Genomic DNA, 8,278 nt, shown 5'->3' on the forward strand with positions numbered 1-8,278 from the left:
ATTCTACACCATTTTAGGGTCACTGGTCTATTCTATTCTACACCATTGTAGGGTCACTGGTCTATTCTATTCTACACCATTTTAGGGTCACTGGTCTATTCTGTTCTACACCATTGTAGGCTCACTGGTCTATTCTGTTCTACACTATTGTAGGGTCACTGGTCTATTCTATTCTACACTATTGTCGGGTCACTGGTATACTCTATTCTATACCATTTTAGGGTCACTGGTCTATTCTATTCTACACCATTGTAGGGTCAATGGTCTATTCTATTCTACACCATTGTAGGATCACTGGTCTATTCTATTCTACACCATTGTAGGGTCACTGGTCTATTCTATTCTACACCATTGTAGGGTCAGTGGTATACTCTATTCTACACCATTTTAGGGTCACTGGTATACTCTATTCTATACCATTGTAGGGTCACTGGTCTATTCTATTCTACACCATTGTAGGGTCACTGGTATACTCTATTCTATACCATTTTAGCTTCAACGGTCTATTCTATTCTACACCATTTTAGGGTCACTGGTCTATTCTATTCTACACCATTGTAGGGTCAATGATCTATTCTATTCTACACCATTGTAGGGTCACTGGTCTATTCTATTCTACACCCTTTTAGGGTCACTGGTCTATTCTATTCTACACCATTTTAGGGTCAATGGTCTATTCTATTCTACACCATTGTAGGGGCACTGGTCTATTCTATTCTACACCCTTTTAGGGTCACTGGTCTTTTCTATTCTACACCCTTTTAGGGTCACTGGTCTATTCTATTCTACACCATTGTAGGGTCACTGGTCTATTCTATTCTACACCATTGTAGGGTCACTGGTCTATTCTATTCTACACCATTGTAGAGTCACTGGTCTATTCTATTCTACACCATTGTAGGGTCACTGGTCTATTCTATTCTACACCATTGTAGGGTCACTGGTCTATTCTATTCTACACCATTGTAGAGTCACTGGTCTATTTTATTCTATACTATTATATTACTGTTTATTACTGTATATTATATTATATTATATTATATTATATTATATTATATTATATTATATTCAATACCACATTAGGGTCACTGGTTTATTCTATTCTATATCATTTTAAGGTCTCTGGTCTATTCTAAAATAAAGTCTGGGTAGTGCTGAAGGTGAAAGATGATGTTAACTTCAATTTATGAAACTTGAAAGACAAACCAAATTGCTTTGTATTTGTTCAAAAGTGCTATATACGTAAATGATTGATTGATTGATTGATTGATTGAGATTACTATTTAACACATTGAGGAAACCCAAAGATGCTTAAAAATAATGACAATAAACAAATAATGCCGTCAATTTTAATACAACAAAAAATAAATGCAGTCAACTTGTCCCCTGGAATGTTTTTGCAAGTAGACAAACTAAGTGTGTTTTTTGTGTGGCATTTCTTAACACCACAGCACTACAGTAGAGCACTTTCCACATAATAACACACACACGTTATTTTCCGTACAGTAAAAACCTGTCTGATGTGGATTCCCCTTGATGATGCTTGATGCGCCTCTTTCTTTGTCATTTCAAACTAATGTCATTTATCATCAGAATGTTTGTTCCTCTGCTCCAGCATCTCTCAGATATGGAAAGAAGTGCAAAAAAGCAGAGAACAGATGAAATGAATAACAACAACGCAGAAAGACACACAATTACTCCTGCAGCTCTCATTTTAATGAAATGCAAGTGTAATTCCCCAGTGAAAGAGGCAGTAATTGCCCGAACAGTGTTATAATGTGACAATCGCAGTAGAACAAAGTATGAAATTGCAGGGGATTTTAATCACGGGTAATTCTCGCAAGAAGCCTGACAAGTTTAGGTAATTAAAAAAATAAATAAATAAAAAAAGGTCTAAAAAAAGGGTTTTGTTAGCATGTCAGGGATCGTATTCCCGCTCTGGTTTGAATCCTTTGGGTTTGATAGCTACATTTAACAGGCAATAAACTGGAGGAAATCCGAAATGACTCATTTTAATCCTCACTCTATTAGAGAAACAAGAAACGCTACATGCAAATAATTATGAATCATATGGATTGAAAGCCAAGGAATATTATTCTCAAGGATGGGGATGAAATTGCTTCTGTGAGGTTGTAAACCAAGACATCAGCGTTTTACAAAAGAGGCCTTTTCAGTATTCATACATTCTCCAAAACTTTTTAGCAGGAATTTTCATAACTTGCTAAACGACCCTATTCTGAATATTCCCACTAATGCACTTGCAGGCTGTCCCGCAGTGAGGAAGACTTCGAAGCGGCCAATTAAATCTGTTGTTAAATGCCAATGGACCATTGGCATTTTGGTGCCTGCAACATATGCAACATAAAATATGCAACTAAAATGTTAAATAAAAATGAATTATAGAAGGCCAAGTCATTGGATTTTCCATGAGTCTCACTCTCTTCCAACCAAACGATAAAAATCTGTGGTTATATAGCACAAAAACAATCAGTTATGAGGCTCATTAAACGCAATGGTTAAACAAACAGGCTAAACTCGATTTCCACTCAGTCCAAATGAGCTGCAGCAAAGGTATCGCATATGCCAAATGACAAGACAGCTAGCGATGCTAGTTATGGATACAAAGCCCGAGGCTAGTTTAACATTTTAAGACATACTACGATAATAAAATGCCCCATGGTGGTTGTTAAACACGCTTTGTTCTGAATAGCTTGCATTGAATTTAATATCTGGAAGGGTTTGCAGTAGGTGAATATAAATAAAATATTAAAATAAGAAATATTACAATAAAAAATAATATAATCACCTCTTTCTTTCTTAATTTAAAATATTTGAATATATAATCATTCAAATTGTATAAATTAAATAAATAATAACCATCATAATATATCTAGATAGGGTTTGCAGGAGGTGAGGGTGAATATAAATAAAAAATATAAAAATAAGAAATATTACAATAAAAAATAAATATAATTGCCACACCTATTTATTTATATTTAAAATATTTGAATATATAATACATTCAAATTTTATAAATGTAATTAATAAATAATGTTATTACCTCAATTTTAAGTTAAAATATTTTCACCTCACCTCATTTATTTAAAATATTCTAATATATCATACTATAAATTAAAAATATTATTATATTATAAATAAGAATATTTCACAATAAAACATATTACAATTATCTCACCATTGATGTGTTTATTTATTTAAAATATTTGATCAATACACCTCATTATTTATTTTTTAATAACTAATATTATTACCTCACCTTCTTTATTGTATTATATAGTATTTTTAATTACAAATATTTTCATCTCACCTCGTTTATTCATTTTTTAAAAATGTTTTAATATTTCATAATACTATATATTTATCTAATGCAAAAGAATAAATATTATTGTCCCATCTATTTTATTTGATTATAAAATACCTTACATTTTTTAAAAATATGTTTGCTCTTTTATATGTTATTTATTTATTTTATGTACAACTTTATAAATTACAATATTAAACATTTATTCAATAAATTGTAAATATTACCTCTTCTCCTTCTGAGGCCTCTCTGGAACCGGCGCACGGGCCGGAGCCCTCTCTGGACTCGCCGCACGGGCCGGAGCCCTCTCTGGACTTTGGTCAGTGGCTGGAGGTTCTGGAAGGTCCGCTGAGACGACACCAGGCTCTGGGAGGGCCGCTGAGACGACACCAGGCTCTGGGAGGGCCGCTGAGACGACACCAGGCTCTGGGAAGTCCGCTGAGACAACACCAGGCTCTGGGAGGTCCGCTGAGACGACACCAGGCTCTGGAAGGTCCGCTGAGACGACACCAGGCTCTGGAAGGTCCGCTGAGACGACACCAGGCTCTGGAAGGTCCGCTGAGACGACACCAGGCTCTGGAAGGTCCGCTGAGACGACACCAGGCTCTGGAAGGTCCGCTGAGACGACACCAGGCTCTGGGAAGTCCGCTGAGACGACACCAGGCTCTGGAAGGTCCGCTGAGACGACACCAGGCTCTGGAAGGTCCGCTGAGACGACACCAGGCTCTGGAAGGTCCGCTGAGACGACACCAGGCTCTGGAAGGTCCGCTGAGACGACACCAGGCTCTGGAAGGTCTCCTGAGACGACACCAGGCTCTGAAAGGTCTCCTGAGACGACACCAGGCTCTGAAAGGTCTCCTGAGACGACACCAGGCTCTAAAAGGTCTCCTGAGACGACACCAGGCTCTGAAAGGTCTCCTGAGACGACACCAGGCTCTGGAAGGTCTCCTGAGACGACACCAGGCCCTGAAAGGTCTCCTGAGACGACACCAGGCCCCGAAAGGTCTCCCGAGACGACACTAGGCCCCGAAAGGTCTGCCGAGACGACGCCAGGCTCCGGAAGGTCTGCCGAGACGACGCGAGGGTCTGGAAGGTCTGCCGAGACGACGCGAGGGTCTGGAAGGTCTGCCGAGACGACGCGAGGCTCTGGAAGGTCTGCCGAGACGACGCGAGGCTCTGGAAGGTCTGCCGAGACGACGCGAGGCTCTGGAAGGTCTGCCGAGACGACGCGAGGCTCTGGAAGGTCTGCCGAGAGGACGCGAGGCTCTGGAAGGTCTGCCGAGACGACGCGAGGCTCTGGAAGGTCTGCCGAGACGACGCGAGGCTCTGGAAGGTCTGCCGAGACGACGCGAGGCTCTGGAAGGTCTGCCGAGACGACGCGAGGCTCTGGAAGGTCTGCCGAGACGACGCGAGGCTCTGGAAGGTCTGCCGAGACGACGCGAGGCTCTGGAAGGTCTGCTGAGACGACGCGAGGCTCTGGAAGGTCTGCTAAGACGACGCAAGGCTCTGGAAGGTCTGCTGAGACGACGCGAGGCTCTGGAAGGTCTGCTGAGAAGACACCAGGCTCTGGAAGGTCTGAGAGCGCAGAGGCCTGTGGGTTGGATGGCGCTGATCTAGGGATGCCACTTGCATGCACTGACATCAGCAGTGAGTCCTCCAGGCTGGATGCAAGTCTCACTTGCATTGGGACCACCTTACTGGTTTCATGTGTGCCTGTTATGACAACCCGGAACTCTGCATTGATGTCCATGATGGCTGAAGGTTCTAGAGTGGTGTTCATCTTGTCCAAAGACACAGCTTCGGCTGCCATTTTGTCAGAGGACACAGGCTCAGCAGCCATCTTCCTCCATGACACCCACTGTGAAAGCAGAGCCGCTTACCTGAAGGGCATAATCAAGGAACTCACTCAGGGACCCTCGAGGACCATCACGGACGAGTCCATGGCAAAAAAAGTCAATCAACATAAAGCCCGGGAAGTTGGTGAAGTTTGCAATGTTCAGAAAGTCAATGATGTGGTCCTCGAGTGAGTGAGTTCCCTGGCATAGATGGACGAGACATACTGCTGGATCCATGGTGGCGAAGTCTTCTGTAACGAAACTGCTCCGAGACAGAAGGTTGAAGATCCAAACGCAGTATTTATTGAAGGGTAATCCAAAGTCGTAGTCCATAGAACAGGCAAAAGGTCATAACAGGAAATCAGTCCAAAAAGGCAAACAAAACAGAAGGAACAGGCAAAAGGGTAATCCACGGAGAAGGCAAGAAATCAAAGAACAAGATACAGGGAAACGCACGGAAACGCACAGAAACGCACGGAAACGCAGTTGTGACACTAAACAAGACTTTGCAATGAATGAGGTAATGAGGTGATGAGAGACAGGTGTGAACATTGAGTGCTAATGAGTCAGAGGAAAGGATTATGGGTAATGTAGTTTGTGATGGAGTGACAGTCCAGGGTGGAGTGCCCTCTGGTGGTAATCACGGGCACTCACACTGGTGAATTGTGACATATATATTTATTTATTTATGTATTTATTGTAATATATAATACATTATAATATATAATTATTAAATAATATAGATAGATAGATAGATTCTGTTCTGTTATTGTACTGTATGCATGTTGAGGTTGATGTTGGTGGCATTGTGAATGCAAGTGTTGGATGTTGTCCTCTCTGTAGTGCATCATCCTTCGCCCGTTTGAAGTAAAGTCTGTGTTGAACCCTCATCTCCTGTGTTGCACTCTTCCTACTACGACAACCGACCCTGACAGTCTGACAGTCCGTGTCCAGGTTAAAATTGCTTATATCACTGGATTTAAACCTTCTCAGAAAAATGTGGGATTATGTAAGTACACAAGCCTACAAATATAAAATTGTCCTAGTCGTTTTTTGGACATTTAAACCATAAACAAACAACGACAAAAAATGACCTTACATATTGAAATGTTTTAGTTTACAACAATGATTATGATTGCCTCACCTCCTTATTTGTCTCACTTCTTTATTAAAATACATAGTCAAAGTTTTCATTTACGAGATTTAGAATATTTAATGTAGTATTTTACATGAATGCACATTTCATCACATCAAATAAATAACCTATTTTATAAATGGTACACTCTAAAAAATGCTGGGCTGTTGTAACCCAATGTTGGGTCAAATATGGACTAACCCAGCAATTGGGTTGTTTTAATCCTGCAGTTGGGTTAAATATTTGCTCAAGACAACCCAATCGCTGGATTAAACCACCCCAACTGCTGGGTTAGTCCATGTTTGACCCAACATTGTATTGTTTTTTACTCAGAATTCTTTAGAGTGTACATGCTCTGCAAGCATCAATCAGATGGAAGCGGGTTTAAGTTTAACCTGAGTGAGGGGTCATCTTCAGCTTGTGCGAATTTGGGCTATAGCAAAATGACATGCTAAATATGTTGGGAATTTTCATGCCATGAGATGGCAATAGGATAAAAGGGCAAATCCTGACAAAAAAATGATCTCCCTGAGTTTCAGTGTTGCATTGGAGGTGCTTCCTTTCCCATTGCCAGAGATCAGGTGGCATCTTGTTTGTCATTCATGAATGTATTAAGTTTCTATTAGAGTTGAATCAAAACCATCACCATGTGTTTCCCTCAGATTGAGCCTGATATACGTCTGATTTGAACCGCGCATAAAAGCTGAGCCATCAATATCACACAACAGCACTGGACAGAAAGAATGAAAGAGAAGAAAAACGTGGTAATTACTATGTAAACATGTCAAGCCAAATTTTTCCCAGCTGGGACCGAGCATTGCTCATAATGGATCCAAAGTCACTGTCATCCCCCCTTTCATTCTGTATTTTAGCCTGTTCTGGCTAGGTGACTATTTCAAGTTCTTGCCAGCATTTTGGAGCAGGTGTCTGGAGGGAACGGTTCTTTTTTCTAATCGCAGACTCACAGGTGAGTAGAGTACCTTGTGTACTATGGTACTTCAGACCCTTTAAACATAAAGACGTATTTCTTTTATATTTTTCCTTTCTTTTTGGAAGCTTTTTTCTAAAATATGTCAGAATTGATGTTATTCCACAATTGTGAGATATAAAATGAGCAACCAAGGCTCATTGGAAATACGTTACTCTGCCTACATTTTTGCAACACCCAAATTATGTACCTCCAGGTACGTTTACCTGCACTTTTGGGGTAAAACGTCCACCGGAGGCGCTAAGTGGTAATATTATTTCTCTCCATTCCAGATGCGTAACATGACATCATGACTGATCTCACAGAATGAATATTTATTGCCTAATTTTATATTTTGGAGTAACTAACTCCACTCCTACCCTAAACCTAGCCATCCTCAACATTATAAAACACGTAACGTTAACGGTAACAGGCAAATAAATGTACTGTCACATGTATTTATCGCAAAAACTGACCAAAAATACATAATTAGGGTGTTGCAGAGTCACGTATTTCCAAGGAGCCTGGGTTGAAAATGGGCATTTTATCAGAGTTGCCAGACAAAATGGCAAGATTTAAAGTCAGGAATCTGAGAAAAAGGTGCAAACTTTGCATTCCAAGAACAAGTAAAAATTGAGATGTAAACTTGAAATTTGTCAGGGTTCTGCAACTGTGTTATTTGTGCTCAACTGTTTAATTATTTTGTGCACAGTCTTTAGTGGATTTGTTTTGCTTGTGTCATGCAGTTCAGTCGGTGCAGGATTTAAGGAATCCTGGAGTGCCTGGCCTCCTGTGTTTGGTCTTCCAGCCTAGTCCTCTGCTGCCGTCATGTGATCTCACGCTGTCTCTGCAGCCTATATGGCTGCTCTCCCAATGCGACTGTGTCCATGTTTTTTTCCTAACCAATTGTTAACTTCAACCCCTGCCAACTTGCATCCCTCTGTTTGGTTATTAAACTTGTGAAACTCATTCTGAATGAGCATCAGAATACTGGCCCCTGCTAATACTCAGGAGAGACA

General features: G+C 40.7%; 1 long non-coding RNA gene across 1 annotated transcript; it reads left to right on the forward strand.

The window, feature by feature from the left end:
- Window positions 1-6,049: 6,049 nt before the first annotated feature.
- Window positions 6,050-7,223, forward strand: LOC137040606 (uncharacterized). The gene is made up of 3 exons (XR_010897934.1): window positions 6,050-6,166; window positions 6,955-7,056; window positions 7,165-7,223. It is a non-coding gene; the product is annotated as an uncharacterized lncRNA (long non-coding RNA).
- The last annotated feature ends 1,055 nt before the right edge of the window (window positions 7,224-8,278 follow it).

The sequence above is a fragment of the Pseudorasbora parva genome, chromosome 14 (genome assembly GCF_024679245.1).
Source record: "Pseudorasbora parva isolate DD20220531a chromosome 14, ASM2467924v1, whole genome shotgun sequence".
Classification (NCBI taxonomy): domain Eukaryota; kingdom Metazoa; phylum Chordata; class Actinopteri; order Cypriniformes; family Gobionidae; genus Pseudorasbora; species Pseudorasbora parva.